A 21,466-nucleotide genomic window follows, 5' to 3' on the forward strand; every position below is an offset into this window, starting at 1 on the left:
ATTGGCTTTGTTATAATCTGTGAAACAGGAAAAATTTAAAAAATTTCAAGGTTAACTATCAAAAAGAAGTCTTTAGAAGGAATATTTTAACAATCCCATTGCTCATGAACTAACCATTAAACACTGTAATAAAAAAGGCTTGCGAACTTTCCCCATTTTTAGGGTAATATTTTAAAAAAATTACTAAATAATAAAAGGTTACCGATATTCCAGTTGACGTTTTCCCTCCAAATGAAGTTTTTCCTTTTGCTGTCTCTGTGTTTTCATTTTCAATGTTCAAGTGATACTGTTGCTGGCAACATTTCTTATAAAGAGTGAATTCATTCTCTTATTGTAGATGTGCTGATGTCATTACATCCTTTTATATATATTTTTTATGGTTTAGTTATTTCATGGGAACCTGACACAGCGAAAGATTGAAAGGTTAGCTGAAAGAGAAAAGAGATGAAACTGAAACTAAAAATGGTTAAATATACACTAGTCAGTTATCAGTTACTACTTACATGTTATCTGTGGTAAAATTTAAATTTGTTCTGACTTTTCCTTGTTTCTGTAGTAGCCTGCTTAAAATAAGTATGTTACCATTTTCTGTGAGCATCCATTTCATCCATTGTGCTCAAGTCTTAGCAACCAATTTTAATAGTAATTTTGTAAAATATAGAGCTTAATGTAAATATAGAGCCTAATCTTCCCCATGAATTCTATTTTGTGTAAGTTAGTGGCAACAAAATAGATTGATTCATAGACTAGCTTTCTTCCATCAGCATAGATGGTATGTTCTGTATTTGCACTGTCTTAAGCATATTTCCTGTTATCATTTTCTTGTTTTGTTGAGTTAGATGGCTAAAATTAGTAGTAGATAAAATTTGCCCTCCAAATATCTTTGGATTCTAATTTCTTACAATTGATAATCTCTTTATAATTGATAATCAAAACTTGTTTCAAAAGCTTGAAAAATTTTACCATGAAGTTTTTGTTCACTTTTTATATTTTAACGTAATATATGCACATAATTAAAAATTACATTGTGTTAAAAAATTTAAAATGAAAATTAGCTGTTCTCTTTCTAGTTCTTCTCCACACTTAAGTTCTCCCACTATTATGACTCCTAATTTTTTTCACTGTCTCTTATGGTACTTATCTACATAATTTAAAATATTATCTTTTTTTGCCAGTGTCTTGACTTAAACAATTCCTTTATGGTTACTGGGGATTTAGGACTCGTAGAATTCTTTCCTCCTACTCTTCTTCCATTCTCTTGCTAAAGCTATGTCACAATCTTAAAATCTACTTTTGGCATTTTCATTCTTTGGTTATGGAAATACTGCTTGCTATTGCAGTGGTACACTTTCTTTATTTTAAAAAGCATCTTGTGTTACTATTAAAAAGTCCAAAACAATTCTGATTTCTCTCTGAAAACTTTTAGGATTTCTTTATGCTGTTGTGCCTGACTGCATATTTTGTTTTTTTCTTCCTGACTGTGTTAATATTTAATGGGTATTCGTATGTAGGATACCAATATTTTAATTTTGAAAACTTTTCCTGTGATTTTTGTAAGTTTCTTTTACTTTCTTTCAGCTTGCTCTTAATGGACAATCTACTTACTGGAAAATGTATTTCCCAGGTTGACATCAGATTTCCTATTTTAATCGCCTAATTTCTAAAATCTTTTTTTTTCTCCCGCAAATCCATTTTTTTAGGCTTTTTGTTTTGTTTTCCTAGGTTTTTTTCTTTTCATCTTCCTCTTCTACTGAATTATAATTTTTTGCTACCATAGTTTTAATTTCTCAGTGTTTTAATCTTTGTTCCCATTTTAATATACTTTTGTTTCATGAAAGCTCTACCTACTCTTAACTCTGAAATTGTTAATGACAGTTGATTGATACTTTCTTCTGTGTCCTTTTCCTCCAGGTTTCTAGTTTTTTTGGTACTCATTTTGGTTTTTGTCTTTCTATTAAAAGCTTTCATTGGATTCTTGAAATCCTTTTTCCTCTAAGATACCTCTATCTCTGGTTAATTTGGGAGATGACTTCCAAAACTAAACTGAGATAATAGGAAAGCGAGAGAGGAAAATTGATAAACTATGTATTGATTGAGTGTGTTGCTCTTGCGGGTAGCTGGAGAGTTCAGTATTTTTGTAGACCCTCAGAGAGACTCTGTAGGAACCACTTTCTTATGCATTTTAGGAAAAAGAATATTAAAACAGAATGTCCATAGCAAACCATAGCCACTACTTAAATAAAATTTAAAATTCTGTTTTTACATATACTAATTATATTTCAAGTACCTAATAACCACTTGTGGGTAGTGGCTATTGGATTAGACAGTACAAATATAGAACATACCTCATATTATATACACTGAAGTCTGAGAAAGTTGGGCTCTTTATCTATTAACATTTATCTTTTAATTTGAAGGTTTTCCTGGAGTTATTAACTCTCTGTCACTTCTTGCTTGCATCTTACAGGAGTTGTGTCAATCTACATCTTACCTCTGTTTTCTACTGACTAGAAATGTAGAGTTTTTCTTCTTCGTTTTCTTGAGAGGTCAAAATTCTGATCTGTCAATCTGAGAGAAGTAGTCATGCAACAGAAGATAGTGGAGATATACTTATCCTCTTTTAATTATGTAGATTTTCAAACAAACTACTCAGGTTTTAGTGCGAAATGTTACCACCCAAATCTGTGGAAATTGGTATCTTTACATTCTAAGTTTTACTACAAAATAAATTGACTTCTCATTCTTATGCTCATGGGGCATTTAGGTTTCAGTCCTCTCTGATCTTCAAATAACCCCATCTCTTTGGTGCTTAAGAAAAACATGATGTAATATTTCAAATATATGGGGCAGTATAAAGAAAAATGTATTTGTAATTCAAGTAATATTCAGATAAACTCAGCAATGCCTTCATTTATTTTCTTTTTTAAAATGGGCCTCCCCGGTGGCGCAGCGGTTGAGCGCTGGATTGCGAAGCTGCCCGCAGCCTCTGCAGCGCAGGTTCAATCCCCGGCTGTTCCCCGGCCACCGAAGGAGGGTCCCACATGGCTCGCAGACCTCTCCTGCTGCCTGCTGCTCCCCCTCAGCAGTGTACTTCGGTCCTTCCTCCTGCTCTGCTCCCCACTCTGGCTCTGGTGAATTCGCTCACCATCCCGTGCTTCTGACTGTACCCAGTGCTTGTACACAAACAATAAATCTGAAGAAGAAGAGATCAAAAAAACCATCCCTTTTATTATCAAAACAAAAAAATCAAATACTTGGGAATAAATCTAACAAAAGAGGTAAAGGACCTATACAAAGAAAACTATAAAACACTGTTAAAAGAAATAGAAGAAGACACAAAGAAATGGAAAGACATCCCCTACTCATGGATTGGAAGAATAAACATTATTAAAATGGCCATCCTACCAAAAGCAATCTACAGATTCAATGCTATTCCAATAAAAATTTCAATGTCATTCTTCAAAGAAGTAGAACAATTATTGATGAAATTCATAAGGGATCACCAAAAACCCCGAATAGCCAAAGCTCTCCTGAAAAAAAAAAGAAGGGAATGGAGGCATCACACTCCCAGACTTCAAACTATACTGCAAAGCCATAATCATCAAAACTGCATGGTATTGGAACAAGAACAGACACACAGACCAATGGTATCGAATAGAAAACCCAGAAATAAACCCACAGATTTATGGTCAACTAATCTTTGACAAAGGAGCAAAGAATATGCATTGGAGCAAAGAAAATTTGTTCAATAAATGGTGCTGGGAAAACTGGGTCGCTACATGCAAAAGAATGACGCTTCACCACTACCTCACACCATACACAAAAATCAACTCAAAATGGATTAAAGAACTAGACATAAGACCTGAAACCATAAAATACATAGAAGGAAATATAGGCGAAACACTACGTGATAGGCACATCAAAGACATCTTTACAGACACATCACCCAAAGCAGTGATAGTGAAGGCAAAGATAAATAGCTGGGACTACATCAAATTAAAGAGCTTCTGCACAGCAAAAGAGACAATAACCAAAACAAAGAGAAACCCCACCGACTGGGAGAACATTTTTGCACCCAGCACTAATGATAAAGGGCTGATCACAAAAATCTGCAAAGAGCTTATGAGACTCAACAACAACAAGAAAATAATCCTGTCAAAAAATAGGCAGAAGAGCTAAAAAGAAACTTCTCTGAAGAGGAAATGCAAATGGCCAACAGGCATATGAAAAAATGTTCAACATCACTTGTCATCAGGGAAATGCAAATCAAAACTACCACCATCTTACACCAGTGAGAATGGCACATATTAAAAAAACTAGCAACAACAAATGTTGGCGAGGATGTGGAGAAAAAGGAACTCTCCTGCACTGCTGGTGGGAGTGCAAACTGGTCCAACCACTATGGAAAGCTGTGTGGAGATTTCTGGACCTACTAAACATAGAGCTTCCATATGATCCAGCAATTCCACTCCTAGGTATTTACCCAAAGGACACAGAAACATCAATTTCAAAGAGCACCTGTACCCCTATGTTTATAGCAGCACTGTTTACAATAGCTAAGCTTTGGAAACACCCCAAATGCCCAAAAATAGATGACTGAATCAAGGAGATGTGGTACATATACACCATGGAATATTACTCAGCATTCAAAAAAGATAAACACATGCAATTTCCAGCAACATGGATGGCACTGGAAGGGATCATGCTCAGCGAAATAAGCCAGAAAGAAAAAGAAAAATACCGGATGGTCTCACTCATAGCAGGAATCTAGAAAACTTAAATAAGGGACCAGGAAAATGAATAACTATAAGAAAGTGAAAATCAAAATCAACAAAAAACTATGAACCAGAGACACTCTCTGGGGGGTGTGGGGTGGGGAGGGGAGGGATTGGGGTCAAAATAAGGGGTTGCAATTTTATGGGGAATATAAAAATAAAATTTATTTAAAAAAACATAAAAAATAAATAAATTAAAATTAAAAAAAAATATCTTAAAAAATAAAATGCATGAAATCTTTTATTTAATTAAATTGCATTGATATCAAGGCTGCTGAGATTGTATTGTGTAATTTACCAATATTTTATTGATAATTTTGAGCTTATTTGCAAAAGAGATCTTGTCTTAAAATTTCTTCCTCTTCTAGCCTCTAGCCTCATCTGCCTTTGAAGTCAAGGTAACACTATACTTAAGAAATACATTGATGAGTTTTCTTTATTTTTCTGTTATGTGGAGCAGTCTGTATAAAATTGGATTAATTTCTTCCTAATGCTTGTTTGAATTATTCAGTAAAGGCCTAGTGCTAGGTATGTATGTGTAAGTCACATTCTTTCATTCTGTTTTAATATTCTTTTTCCTAAAATGCATAATAAAGTGGTACTTTTCAATTTCCATTTGCTAATGGCAATCTTTTTGTGAATCAGAAAGTTCTTTTTTTTCTTTAATGCTCTCTTGAATGACGGTTTAGCTGGCTATAGAATTCTAACTTGACAGTATTTTCCATATGGCTTTGTCTTCCCCAAATATCTCTTGAAAAACTTCTTTTTAAAGTTTGGCCTAATGACCACGTGGCTCAATATTTAGCCTGAATCTTACTTACGTAGAGTCCTATCAAATAACTAATTTTTAAAATGGATCCCAGTTGCCAGTTAGTTAATAGGAAAAATTTATAGCAAATGGTACATTATAGTCTCAGTATCTTTAATTATAATGATAAGAGGTTTTTGCAAACAGTTAAGACAACATTTCCAAATCATGGCTTCATAGTAGAACTTGTTGACTTAATTGATTTGAGATGGGAGTTGAAAGCTGTTTAAGAGTTTAAGTTTAAGAAACAAACTGATCTGTACATTCAATGAAATTTTGATACAAAACTAGTAGTCTTTTTTCATTTTTAAAAAGAAATTGATGAAATAATTGTAAAATTTATATGGATAGACAAAAGCCAACATAATTTTAAAAGCGCATTGTTGAACTTATACCATTTAATTTCAAGATTTACTTAAATACAGTGAAATAGTAGTGATAGAATTGACATCATGCATCAATGGAATAGAATTGAATGTCTAGAAATAGACTCACTTAAATAAGGTTGATATTTTTGGTGCCAATTGCAAAGAGGCCAATGCACTTAAAAAAATAGCATTATAATTTTTTCAAAAAATGTACTGGAATAATTGCATAATCTATATGGAAATAAAATGAACACTGACTTTTACATCATAGAGTAAAAAGAATTATAAATCAAAATTTGAAAATAAAAAGCTATATAACATCTAGAAAAAATATTGAACATAAAAACACAAACCATAAAAGAAAAAAATCATTAAACTGGAATTTATTAAAATTAAGAACACTGTTCTTTGAAAACTCTCAATAAGGAAATTAAAATCTATCCCCATGCATGGGAAAAGTAATCACAATGCTTATATCTGATAAATTGCTTATACCTAGAACATTTAAAGAATACTGCAGCTCAATAAAAGTGAACAAATTCAATTAAATGTTGGCAAAAGATTTGAGCAATCTGCTGGTGAAAATGTAAACTGGTACTCGAAAATGATCTGGCAGTTTAGCATGTGATCTTGGAATCCTTTCCTAGGTATTTACTGAAGAGAAATGAAAATATATCCACAGAACAATTTGTTCGTGCATGTTTATAGCACTTTTCTTAAAAATAGCCATAAATTAAAAACAACCCAAATGTTCATCAGAGGTGAATGGGTGAACAAATTGCAGTATATCCCTACGATGGAATATTATTTGCTAATACTAGGGAATGAACTATGAATATGCCCAACACAATGGGTGAATCTTAAAACATCAACAAAAATATGCTAAATGGAAGAAAGTGAATACAAAGGAATAAGTGATATATAATTCAATTTATATATAATTCTAGAAAAGGAAAACTAGAGTGTTACAAAGTAAATCAATAATTATCTGGGTAGTGGAAGGGGAATCAACTAGAGGAGCACAGGGAAATGTGCGTTGGTGATGTTTGTTTTATATTTTAACAGTTGTATAATATTTGTGAAAAATCATCAAACTTAGCGTTCTAAGAGTGGATATGTAAATTTTACATCAATAAATTTGATTTTAGGGGGAGGAACTCTGGACTGGAAAAAACTCATGTCTAATTACCACAGTATAGATGTGTCCTTTTTATAAGCTTTTATTTATTATGTATTCGTATTACAAGTATGCACTGACAGTCTTTACTATAGAACATCTCTACTCCCACATTCCTAGCCCATGGGAAATTGTAGTTTTATTTTACATGATGCAGAATCAAGCATTCAAGGACACTTTATTATAGGTTTTGCTTTGTGACTTCAAATCCATTTGAGTCGTTCAACAATAGTAGGTCTTTGAAAACCACTTTTCATTAAACTTTGTTTCATTGTAGCACTGATAAGAAAAAAATCCAGCTGACTTTGGACATTATTCTAGCACCTGCTTTCATTAATTATTTCACTTAAAGCTATGATTTCCAAGAACTTATCCACTATGTTGAGTGAAAACTTACTCTATATTGTGAGTGGTTGAGTATAGAGTCTTTATGGTTTTTATTCATTTAGAAATAATATGTTTTGACCTTTAATTGAATGTTAACATAGCACAAATATTAAGAATATGTCATGTTACATTATGTTGTGAAGTACCGGGAATATCTTTCATTACTTAGGAAGTAATAAGGTGAAAAAAACTATAGATGTAAAAAATATGTGGATATAGCTATTTCAACTCTTTAATGTGAGCCTATTAAAGCAAAAAAAAAAAAAGGCTAAACATCATTTCAAATGTCAGTGATACTGATAGTAATTAGAGTAAGATGCTTAGATATACTGTCATTTACTGTGGATGTGGGATCATTTGAAGAGTTTGACATGTAGTTATTGAGTTAATATTCAAAACAACCCTTTGAGACAGATATTATTAGTATTCTCAACATAGGATCCAGGGATATGACGTACAAGAATTTTAACTAATTTCCTCAAAAATAAATAATTGATAAATGACTGTCACTGTGTTTGTATAGCTTTTGATGTTAGATGCTATTTTGTCACAACATCAGTGACTATTTTGTCACTATATTAACAAAAAAATTTCTCATCTTTCAGTTATGTTGAATACATATGCCTTTATACCTTTAGCAAATCATTTTGGTAAAGTCAAGAATTTTTTCCCCTTTGTATCTATCATATGGAAGTATGTTTTGGACTGGGTTATTGATAATTCTTTTATTTTTACAATAATTCAATTTCAGAGATAGAGGAGATATTATTTAATTAAATAAAGCCTGGAATAAAATTTAACAATCAGGTAGACCTGTTTTCTCAATTCCATTATTTTCCCTGTGTCTTTTTGTTTTTTAAGACTTTTATTTTTTTTAAAGAGTTATTTATTTATACAAGAACGGGGGTACAGGTCATAGGTGCAGGAGGGTGAGAGAATTCACCAGAAAGAGTGGGGAGCAGAACAGGCAGACAACCGAAGACACTGCTGAGGGGAGCAGCAGGCGAGACAGGAGAGGTCTGCCGCACCATGTGGGTAGCTCCCTGGCTGGTCAGGAATCGAACCCACACTGCAGAGGCTGCGGACAGCTTCACAGCGCAGTGCTCAACCCACTGCGCCACTGGGGAGGCCCTTCCCTGTGTCTTTTTATGGTCTACTTCTGTTGGCTGTGAACTTTAGTTTTAAATTTATTTATGTCTGTGACAAAACCACTATATGTTTTATGAGTAGTTTCAGTAACCTTACAAGGGTTCCCATTTTCAGAATACTAGAGTAGCCATAAATACCTTCTTTTGGATTCATGACATTCCCATTTGACAGTGATAAAAAGCATACTCCTAGGAATCATTGAAAAGGAATGCTAGAACTATTTATGTGATAGTTCCGCATAACATAGAAAGTCAATCTATCAACATACTTAGCTTTTTTTTTTTAAGATTTATTTATTTATGCATACAAGAGCTGGGGTGTAGGCCACAGGTATGGCGAGTGAGGGTTAGGGAATTCACCAGAGACAGAGTGGGCAGCAGAACCTGCAGACTGACTGAAATACACTGCTGAGGGGAGCAACAGGCGAGACAGGAGAGGTCTGCTATGCCCTGTGGGTTAGCTCCCTGGCTGGGGATCAAACTCGTGCTGTAGTGGCTGCGGATAGCTTCATAGTGCTGAGACTTAACTCCTTGCTCCATCAGGGAGGCCCTACCCAACTCCAATCTTTCACCAGCTTTATGGAGTTGTTCTGGGGCCTTTTTAAGCAGCAATTATTGTGTTAACCATAACAGAATTTCTGTGATACTTAACTTTTTATTCACTTAGCTGTCATAAACATCTGCAGGTCTCTTCAAATATAAATACTGAGTTGCTTAAGTGTCTTATCTATCAGAATGCTGTGTAATAATTAAAAGTAATTAAAGTATAGATCTGTCAAATGTATATCATCACTGATGTTTTTCCAAAGCTCAGACTGCTTTGATAGTGTATCTCCAGATCATGCTCACTGCCACATTAAAGATACCAATGAACCTCCTCGTCTTTACCCCTGCTCAGTTCATTTATCTTCTGTAGGCGTTTCTGAATTATTTCAAATACAATTTCAGGTAAGGGAAAAATTAGACCTTTTTTTGAGATAATATCTCTAGCATTTACCTTGGAATACAACAGTAAACGCACATTATTGACTGATGTGGACAAATAAAGTATTTTAGTCCTTTTATTTGATCAGATTCACAGCTCAAGTGTTGAGGAATTTCAAATAAGGTGATAGTAATGTACTAATCTGATGACTCATTTTGAAATTTGAATATACTGAATTTTGTTTATTTTTTTAATTTGCACTTTATAGCATTTCAAAGATCACATTCTACTGATTTCCCTAGTGACCTCTGACCAAAAGCAATAAAGTTCTGTCCTGGGTGGAACTTGATAGTGGTAGTTTCTAAAATTTGTATAATGAGGGATTGTACTTTTGTGAAAACAAGTCATAGTTTTCTCTGCCACCTTTGTTTATTTCTGTGTTTTAACCCATATTAGTTGTGGAATTAGCTATTATATAATAAAATACCAGGATTTTATACTTTTTTGTATTTTAATTTTCAAGCAAAACGTTTTTCTGAAAGATTTGTAAGACCAAACTTTTTGAGATAAATATTGATATTGAGAAGTTGAGTTTCAGAACTGTACTGATTGTATAAAATATAATTAATCTCCATTGTAAGTACACAAACAAATTGAATTAAATCATAATCTTTTTTTAAAGATTTATTTACGCATACAAGATCTGGGGTACAGGTCAGAGGTGTGGGAGTTGAGAGGATCCACCAGAGACGGAGCGGGGAACAGAACAGGCAGATTGACTGAAATGCACTGCTGAGGGGAGCAGCGTGTGAGAAAACAGAGGTCTGTTGCAACATGTGGGTAGCTCCCCAGCCGGGGATCGAACTTGTGCTGCAGTGGCTGCAGACAGCTACATAAGTTGTGTCCTAGCCCCTTGCACCATCAGGGAGGCCCCTAAATCATAATTTAGTTTTTCATTTAGTGGAATGTTTAGATGCCTTGTAATAAAAACATACTGCATGACTGAAATGGTTGAATAAATTCATTTATTTTTATGGATTGAGAAAAATTTATTGAGTGATTTCAAATCTAGCAGTGCTTTGAAATTAAATTAAAAATTAATCATAACATTGCCTATATTCATTTAACAAGTGGTGGTACTCACATGTCCAAGATTACAATTTTTCAATTAAACTACAGATAAGATTTGATATAGAAATACATATATGGGCCTGCAATAATGCTACAGTTATCAGGATCTGGACATCCAGATTGGAAACCTCTTCGTATAAGGAAGGGCATGTAGCTACCACAATTATTATTCTAAACTGTAGAGAGGTTATGTAGCTCAAGAATTTTTAATTAAACATGAGGGAGCCAGAAAAAATTAAGTAACCATCTTTTATTTTCTCAATGTGAAATAGATACATTTATGTCTCATATGCAGTGGGTATGGATATTGGTATTCAAATCATGGATGTCTACTCTTTAATTTATTTACCACAATAAATTAAAATAATAGATCAGTTTGTCCCAGTTCCCAGTGTTTCATGTTTAGAATTTTGTCCATATTCTAAGTTATTATACCCTGCCACCATCATTTTACATTTGTTTGTTATGTTAATTTTTTTAAAAAAAGATTTATTTATTTATTTATATAAGCACTGGGTACAGTCAGAAGCGTGGGAGGGTGAGAGAATTCACCAGAGCCAGAGCAGGGAGTAGAACAGGCAGATTGATGAAGTACATTGTTGAGGGGAGCAGCAGGCATAGCAGGAGAGGTCTGCGCGCCATGTGGGACCCTTGCCGGAGGCCAGGGATCAAACCAGAGCTGCAGAGGCTGCGGTCAGCTTCACAGCCCAGCGCTCAACCACTGTTATGTTAAAGTTTAAAAGCATTTACTTGGATTTTATCCAACACCCCCATATGTCAGCTTTATAGATGTGGAAACTAAGACAAATAGAAGGAAAATCATTTCTTTTAACCGCTAAATACTGATTGTGTGCCTTATTTAAGGATTTTTGTATAAAACAAAATCATAGCATGTTATTTTAATTATTTTTTGATAATGTACTATTGTTTAAATATTATTGCATTTGTTTTCTTTTAGTAGAAATGCACTAATATTTGATACTGTTTAGCTATCAGGCTATAATTTTATTCCCACAGATAAAATGCACTCATTGGATTTATATGCTAGTAGAAGGAGAGGCAGAAAAAAAAATTTTTTTTAAGTCATCTGTTGATAAACAAGTGCTATGGAGAAAAATTAAGGAAGTAAAATGATAAAAGGAAGCTCTGAGGATGGGAGAGAGAAGTTGTAAGTTTAAACTTTACTAGGAAATTGACATCTGAGAGGGGCCTCCCTGGTGGCGCAGCGGTTGAGCGCTGGGTTGCGAAGCTGCCCGCGGCCTCTGCGGCGCCGGTTCGATCCCTGGCTGCTCCCCAGCCACCGGAGGAGGGTCCCGCATGGCGCGCAGACCTCTCCTGCCGCCCGCTGCTCCCCTCAGCAGTGTACTTCGGTCCTTCTGCCTGCTCTGCTCCCCGCTCTGGCTCTGGCGAATTCTCTCACCCTCCCGCGCTTCTGACTGTACCCTGTGCATGTATAAACAAAACAAACAAATAAAAATAAATAAATTAAAAAAAAATGCCTCTATATAAAAAAAAAAAATTAAAAAAAAAAAAGTGACATCTGAGAGAAGGACCTAAAGGAGGTATGAAAAGGCGACATGACCTGGAAGGGCGACATCTGTAAGGTAGCTTGAGAATACATCAGGCAGAGAGAAGAACAAGGGCAAAGGCCCTGAGATTGGAGTGTACCTTACATGTTCAAGTCAAGGCAAGGGAGAATGATGTCAAAAGCTGGGGAAGCAGAGAGAAAAGTAAAAGAGATGAGGTAAAAAAAATTTAAAAACTTAGAAAAGTAAACGTGTGCTTTTTTTCCCATTGTGTCTAGATTACATGCTGAAATTGTTAATGCTCAATCAGCATGTTGGGGTGGGGTTTGAGCAACTGTATTTTACAACCCTTCAAGATAACTCACTAGGATGATTCATCTGTTTGCCAAATCAGACAGAACAATTAAAAGTGTCAGGTCAGGGACCTCCCTGGTGGCGCAAGAGGTTAAGACGAAACCTATGAAGCTAACCGCAGCCACTGCAGCACAAGTTCGATCCACGAGTTTGATCCCCAGCCAGGGAGCTACCCACATGGCGCAGCAGACCTCTCCTGACTCACCTGCTGCTCCCCTCAGCTGTGTATTTCAGTCAGTCTGCCAGTTCTGTTACCTACTCTGTCTCTGGTGAATCCTTTCACCCCCTACACCTCTGGCCTGTACCCCAGCTCTTGTATGTATAAATAAATAGCTCTTTTTTTTAAAAAAAAAAAGTATCAGGTTAGCTTTCCAGATCTGCTTGTTTTGCCTTGCATAAATGATCTTGAGTTTTGTGTAGTTTCATAAAAACCTAGTGAAATAGTTATTTTAATTTCCATTAAAAAAAAAACATATCCTTAAGTTTTTAAATGTGCATTATAAAAAAAATGAATTTTGGCAAATTGATATATTTATTTTGGAAATGTGTGTATATTGCTTTACAAAATGATAAAATGAAGAAAATGGCATTCAGATTCCTCATTCTAGGGTGCTTGAACATCTTAGTTTTTACTCATTAAGCTATAAGTGTCATTAATATTTGTCAATAAGCAGTTACAGTAAGGAATTCATGAGGACTCTATGGAGTGTTAGGTATGTTGAAAGATTAGGAGTGAATTTTTAAAATTTATGATCTAAAAGAAGAGATAGTAAAACTCCAAGTGTGTATTATTTTTTTCTACTTTCTCTCTTGCCTCCTTCCTCTGTTTCCCTATTTTTCTCCCACATTCTCCTTTTGATTTATCTTAATGGGGTCAGAGTGTTTCTGGTATATTATGATGTATGACTTCAGAGAGCTTTGTGAATTCTCAAAATCACAGTTGTATAGTAATTTTATTTAGGCATGACTTTTAATTGCATTATGTTTCAAACTCTAGAGTGTGAGTGAGCCTAACTGCATTTGCTGCTGTTTTCCTGTTTACGGTAACATTCATGAAGTGAATCAGATTTTTGTACAAGAACATTTTGTGGGAAATGGTCATAAAAGGAAGCCATTGGTCAGGACAAAAGGAAAAAAGCCAAGAAATATCTGACTTTAAGCAAAAAATATAAGTTGAAGAAACATCAAGAAGTGGGGTGTCTTTTTTTTGTAGCCTGCCATTTTACTGACTTACTGTTTCTAATTTATTTTTAGTAGAGTCTTCAGGGATTTCTAGGTATATTATCATGTCATCTGCAAACGGTTATTGTTCTACTTCCTCTTTTCCAATTTGGATTCCTTTTATATCTTTCCTTTGCCTACTTGTTCTCGGTAAGCCTACCAATACTGTGTCGAATAGTAGTATGAAAGTGGGTATCTTTTAGTTGTTGTTGTTGTTGTTGTTGTTGTTGTGTACCTGATCTTAGAGCAAAAGCTTTCAGGTTCTCAACACTTAGTATGAATTCTCAGCACTGAGTATGAGTTAGCTATGGGTTTGTCCTATATGGTCTTTATTGTTATATGTTCCTTCTATCCCCATTTTTTAAAATCATAAATGGATGTTGAATCTTGTCAAATACTTTCTATGCATCTATTGATAGGACACTTTTGATCTTTCATTGATATGATAAATGACATCAATCAATTTGTAGTGTTGAACCATCCCTGCATCTATGAGATGAGTCCCATTTCATCATGAAATATGATTGTTTTAATGTATTATTGAATTCTAGTTGCTAAGATTTTATTGAGGATTTTTGCGTGTGTGTTCATCAGGAACATTGGTTTGTAGTTTTCTTTTTTTGGTATACCTTTGCTTGTAATTTGTTCAAGTTTTGTATTTTCCTGTTGCCAGAAGTTTTTGCATCAACATTGATTCCTTTACATTTGATACTGTTAAATCCTTCATAATGTAAAGGTAGTATAGAATTGTGACTAAGACCACAGATTCTGGAGCCAAATTGCCTAGATTGGTATTCAGCTATTATTTTCTTGTTTTGTGACCTTGGTCAAATTACTTAATCCTTCTGTACCTTAGTTTCCCTAGCTTTAAAGTGCAGATGAGAGTAGTAATAGCTACTACCTCAAGGATTGCCAGATTGATTTAAAATTTATAGATCCTTAGAATTGTGCCAGGTCCATAGGGGATAGCAAGCAATAACTTACAGGGCAGTTCTGGCATGTGGCCTGTTCTTGTTATTGCCAGTGAATTAAGAATGTTTAGCATTTGTAAAGGATTGTTGAAAAACAACAAAGTATATGTTTGGCACTAAGTCAATATTACCATATTGCCCTGTACAGGAAAAGTTCACTATCTCTTAACACCTTATATGTTTGGTTGTTTTTAAAAACTTACAGTATAGTTGCAGGAGAATGAGGAAGATAGGTAGAAAGTACTTTTAAATAATTTCAGAAAATATTTTTACTTTATCCCCAAATTGTTTAACCCCACCTAATCTTTGTTAACCTTTGGTTTTTATAATTGTGATGACACATAAATCACAGTAGACACTTTTGTTTGAAGAAATAATTTTAATACTGTGGAATTATGTTTGGATATTTATTAATTCACTTTTATTTTCTAAGAACTAGAATTTTTCTTTGATGCTTCCTTAGTATTTAGGGTAGAGCCAGAAAAGTTGTTTGACTTATAACCTAATTTCTCTTTCTTCTTTGTCTTTCATTACAATTCAAGTGTAACTTGTGATAATTATGACAAGAAAAGTTTAAAATGTAAGTAGGCGGAACTAGTCATTCAAAGACCTTAAGATTGTGTTTATTTTTAAGTGTACTGGTTAAATAAACCATTACCCAAAAGGATCTCACTGGGAGGTCTATGGAATAAGCTATGGCTGTATAGATTTGGCCCCACAAACCAAGGGAATATAAGAAAAGTCGAGAAAGAAACATGGAAAGGAAGAAAGCAGAATAAAAAAGATTTGGCAATGGTAGTGCATCACCAGGAAGCTGTTTCTAGTGCTATATTCTTGGCTTAAAAATTTTAAGAGATGTGGCAATCAAATTTTACTCTAGCCGCCTTTGAAAAACCTAGTGACTAATATGCCTCAAATCTACTGTTTTCTGAAATTTGGTGTTCATGCTTGAAATGTGCCATTGTGGAATAAAGTTCATTTCTGACGTAATATATCTGACCTTCCTCAGTTTGTGGCATTTTAGTTTTCTGAAACACGTGTTTGTCATTACTCTGTCTTTTAGAAAGTCTGTAGGCATTCATCCAGGAAAAAAAAACTAACAGCAACCAAATGAATCTATGTTATTGCCTGGGATAAAAAATATTGACTTTTGTAACTGTATCCTGGGACATCTTTTTTTCCCCTTAATCACAGTTGGCATTAGAAAATTTTATTACTATGAGACCCTTGTTATTTTTCTAGAAATAACAGTTTTGTCCATCTATAAGCAATTTGGATATACTTTGGACAATCAGAATCAATATTAGACTCAGTAGTGTTCCTATTATTTCTTGCTGAGATCAGTTTTCCTTTGATTGGATTTTAAAATCTACCTTTAGTTCCATCTAACTGGATTCTTAAATTTATAGACTTACAAATTTGTAACAGTGAATTGATTTTCATGTTAAAATTAAATAATTAGTTTGTGTTGCATGGCTGATAAGCTGTAATTTATTGAATTTTAGAAACATAGGATAATTAAGGCATTGCAAATTTGTTTTAACACTTATTGAAAGTCATTAAAATGTATTATATACATACGTTCATTTACTAACATAGTATATTCTACAATGTTCAATTTTTCTTGGTAATAAAGAGCTTTAATGACTAATTAATGTACTAAAATATTAACATGTCCAAGGGATTTCCTACTACTATATTCTCATTTTGCCCCCAAAGCAGCCTACAAATGAGGAAGATAATATATAGAGGTTACACGACTTGCCTAAGTTTGCCTACTTAGTAAACAGCCAAGTTTCTGGGTTTCTCTGAAGTGCCTTTATCTAATATACTATGATTTCTATGCATTCAGAAGGCAAGAAAGTAGATTAGCTTCTTCCAATCCTAATATTTCTACACTAGCTATTTTCAGTAAATTCCTAGTATTTACTGTTCTGTAATTGTTCTCACTATCGTAAGCCAGAATGAAGAAAGCACAAATACAAAAATCATAGAGTTTACACTAGATGAGACCGTAGCTTTTTTTAGTGCATTTTCCCTATACCTGGCTACACCCCAGAATCAGCTAAGTAGCAGATTAAAGTGCCGTTTCCCTATACTCACTCTCTAGAGATTCTGATTCAGTAGGCATACTATGGAGTCTTGGATTTTTTACCTTTTAAAAGGTTTCCTGAATGAGTTTTATGTAGTTTGGGAACCTCTAAACCCAATCCTTCATTTTCTGGACAAGAAAACTAATAAACAAGGTGGAGATAGTGCTAATAAATGGTAAAATAGACTCAAAGGTATTCTTTTAAATCTTACCCAGTGCTTATTTCCTGTTCTCTATGTCCATATTTCTTTTAACTTCCTAAGTGTTATCTTTTGCTCAAAACACATATGGGTGCTCTGTAAGTAATACAATACTGAAGTAATGACATAATTTTTTCTCTATTATGAAAATCATCTTGTATTTTAGTGGTATTTCCACTCTGTGTTACTCTAGCCTCCTTTTCACTATCAACCTGCTGTTGTCCCTCACATTCTTATTGTTTTTTTTTTTTTTTTTAAAGATTTATTTATTTATTTATACAAGCACTGGGCAACAGTCAGAAGCGCGGGAGGGTGAGAGAATTCACCAGAGCCAGAGCGGGGAGCAGAGCAGGCAGAAGGACCGAAGTACACTGCTGAGGGGAGCAGCGGGCTGCAGGAGAGGTCTGCGCGCCATGCGGGACCCTCCTCCAGTGACCTGGGAGCAGCCGGGAATCGAACCGGCGCAGAGGCCGTGGGCAGCTTCACAACCCAGCGCTCAACCGCTGCGCCACTGGGGAGGCCCACATTCTTATTGTTTTGAAGTAATTTGTGACGGTATCTTTGTTCCCCTCCTCAACATTGACTTCAAAGATTTAAAATAGTTCTTTAGAAGATATTCCATAAATTGAATGAATACTTTATAACAGAATAAAATTTTCCTAGAAGTTAGAAAGAATTAAGTAATATTTAAATGTTATGATAGATTTTCGTGTAGTTCAACAGTTTGCAATCTGGTGACTGGGGAAACTGTGTTGATTGGTAACCATTGAGATTAATTTGTTGATAAGAACTAAACCATATGTCTGGGCAGAAAGAACATAATAGTTACAGTGAGGCAAATTAAAATGGATATAATTTTTTGAACTCTTAGTATTTGCCAAGCACTGTGTTAAGTGCTTCACAGATATTTTATGTAGTCCTTTGTTATAACTTCTTTTTTTTTTAAAGAGAGCAGTAGTCTCATCTATTTTTTTTTTTAAGATTTATTTATTTATGTATACAAGCACTGGGTACAGTCAGAAGCGCGGGAGGGTGAGAGAATTCACCAGAGCCGGAGCGGGGAGCAGAGCAGGCAGAAGGATCGAAGTACACTGCTGAGGGGAGCAGCAGGCAGCAGGAGAGGTCTGTGCACCATGTGGGACCCTCTTCCAGTGGCCGGGGAGCAGCCAGGGATCGAACCAGCGCTGCAGAGACTGCGGGCAGCTTTGCAACCCAGCGCTCAACCGCTGCGCCACCAGGGAGGCCCCTAGGTTATAACTTCTGTGTGAAACTTTTTAAAGGTAGTATACATAGAAGTATGCTAATTTTTTAATAAAAGGTATGCATTATTATCTCTGTTTTATAGATTAGAAAACAAAAACTTAGAATGATTAAAATAACTTGCCTGTAGTCATGTATTTATAATAGTAAGTGGCAGAGGACTTGAACTCAGCTCTGACTTCAAAGTCCATGTTAATCACTGTCATTAATTCAGTTTTCTTTAGTAACTTATGGAATTACTACACTGTGCTTAACAAAGTACCAAACCTTAGGTCAGATGTGACTGAATATTTTGCTCTTGAGGTTAGAATAGAGAGTAATGCAGGTAACACTAGTTATTAATGGAGTTCTCCTTTAAATTCCCACACTATCCACGATACTTGGAAGTCTATTGGACTGTTGTACTAATATCCAGAGATTATGTCATTTTTCTTTCTTTGCTAAAAGTAAAGAGCATTTAAATAAATGAAGTCCAAGGGGTCCAGTCCCAGGGAGTAGAGACGTGATGCAAAGGAGGAACATTAGAAGCGTTTGTATTATGGGAGTTTTTAAATGATTACAAGATTTATCCTAAAGAGAAAGCATGTTAGATCTTCTAGTGTGAAGTGAAAGAGTAAGGGGGTTAGTCTCCACAACTGAAACGTGAAAGAAAACTCTGTACTTGCACTGTGTAGAAGAGAGCGATTATATTTGTCCACTGCTGTACCAGCTAGCCACAAATGTCTGTTTATCTTCAATTAAACTAACTGAAATTAAATAAAATTAAAAATCCAGCTTCTCAGTCATACTAGCCACATTTAAAGTGCTCAAGAGCCACATGTGGCTAATGGCAACCATATTAGACAAAACATTTCCATCATGGAAAAAAGTTTTATTGGACAGTCCTGCCATAGACTTGATGTGGAGGTATGCCTACTTTTAGATTAAATACTCAGAATTTGGCAGAGAGCCACTAAAAATTTTTCCAAATCCTTGATTGTTATACAATCTGGTTGAATCACATGGGGATAAGTGAGAAGGAAAATACTGAAACATCTTTAGAATCCTTAGGAAAAAAGGAATAGGATGAGAATGATAGGGGTGTGCATTGTGTGTGTGGCCTCTTGTTGACACAGTGGGAAAAAGAAGGGAGGCAGAAGACAAATAAGCTATTTTCTCTTATGTTCTCCCTTGCAAGGTAAGGGCTAAGTTTCTGGTCTGAACCTCAGGTTGACCTGAGACTGGGTATTTTTAGGACCCACTCATGACTATGACCATGGAGTATAAGGACCCAAGGTGAGGATGACTTTGGAAGCAAGGAATAGGACACAACCTAATAAACAAAATGATTAATATATGCAGTATCCTCTACAGTACCATCTGCATTGTCACTAGTGACAAGTTTGTCCATTTTTATATCTGAGTAGTATTCCATTGTGCATATTGTATATGTATGAATATGTATATAGAATATGTGTGTGTGTATAATACACACATAAACACACATTTTTCTGGCCCACACCTCTATACTTAAACACTGTTTTCATAATTTAGCTGTTATACATACTGCTGCAATGAATATAATAGTAGTACATATATCCCTTTGAATTAGGTTTTTTTTTTTTCTGGTATTCTTTTGGTCGATACCTTGGAGTGTAATTGCTCTGTCATGGTAGGTCTATTTTAAATATTTTGAGAAACCTTCCTGTTTTCCACAGGGGCTAGAACAGTCTACATTCCCACCAACAGTGTACAAGGGTTACTTTTGCCTCACATCCATGCCAACACTTGGTCTTTTTGATGTGGGCCATTCTCACAGATGTGAGATGGTATCTTATTGTGATTTTGATAAGTCATGAAGATCATTTTTTTTATGACTATCTGTATGTCTTCAGAGAAGTGTCATTTTAGCTTTTCTGCACACTTTGTTGATTGGGGTGATTTCTTTTTGTTGAGTTGCATGATATATTTTGGTTATCAGCCCTTTGTAAGATGTATTATTAGCATATATTTTCTCCCTCTCAGTTATTATCTTTTTGTTTTACTGTTAGTTTCTTTCACTGTGTGCAAACTTTTTAGTCTGATGTAATTCTGTTTGTTTATATTTGCTTTTGCTTCTCTTGCCATTGGAGAGGAATCTCCAAAGACATTTCTAAAGCCAGTGTCAGGGAATGTGTTGTGCCTTTTTTTTTCTTTGATGTAATTTGTAGTTTTGGGTCTCTCCAGTTCCATCCACATTGTCACAAATGATAAGTTTGCCCTTTTTATTGCTGAGTAGTATTCCATTGTGCATGTATGAATACAGAATGTATATGTGTATATATATGCATAATATACATATATACACATTTTTGAGTTAATTTTTGTGTAAGGTGTGAAATGGTGGTCTAGTTTTATTCTTTTGTATGTGGCTGTCCATTTTCCCAACATGAAGAGACTCTCCTCTCCGCATTATACTCTTGGATACTTTGTCATAGATTAACTGTCCATAGACATGTGGATTTATTTCTGGCTGCTCAATTCTATTCGATTGGTCAATGTGTATTTTTGTTCCAGTGCCATATGGTTTTGGTAACTATAAATTTGTAGTATAGTTTGAGGTCTGAGAGCATGATGCTGCCATTCTTCTTCATTTTTGTCAGGATTATTGTGGCTGCACAGTGTCTTTTGTGGTTTTATATGAACTTCAGTGTTTTTTATTTTATCTTCAAAGAACCCACTGAGGCCTTGCTAGAGATTGTATTGTATTTATATATTGCTTTGGGTAGGATGGCCATTTTAATGGTGTTCTTCCAATCCATCAGCAGGGAATATCTTTTCATTTCTTTGTGTCATTTTTGATTTTTTTTTACAATATCTTATAGTTTCCATTGTATAGGTCCTTCACCTCCTTTATTAAGTTTACTCCAAGGTATTTCATTCTTTTTATTGCAATTGTGCCTGGTATTATTTTCTTGATTTCTTTCTTTTCTAGCTCATTTGCATGTAGAAACACAATTGATATTTGCAGATTGATTTTGTACCCTGCCACTTTACTGAATTATTTTTATGTCAATATTTTTTTTATTTCCTTCACCCAACCTTATCCTCAGTGAGAAACACTGTACACTTAGTGACTATGCAACCTGTCTGGTGGTCTGTAGA

General features: G+C 34.8%; 1 protein-coding gene across 1 annotated transcript in view; it reads left to right on the forward strand.

The window, feature by feature from the left end:
- Positions 1–21,466, forward strand: part of PDE3B (phosphodiesterase 3B) — a 110,935-nt gene that overhangs the window by 24,860 nt on the left and 64,609 nt on the right.

The sequence above is a fragment of the Talpa occidentalis genome, unplaced genomic scaffold (genome assembly GCF_014898055.3).
Source record: "Talpa occidentalis isolate TD23 unplaced genomic scaffold, MPIMG_talOcc4v2.1 talOcc4.3, whole genome shotgun sequence".
Classification (NCBI taxonomy): domain Eukaryota; kingdom Metazoa; phylum Chordata; class Mammalia; order Eulipotyphla; family Talpidae; genus Talpa; species Talpa occidentalis.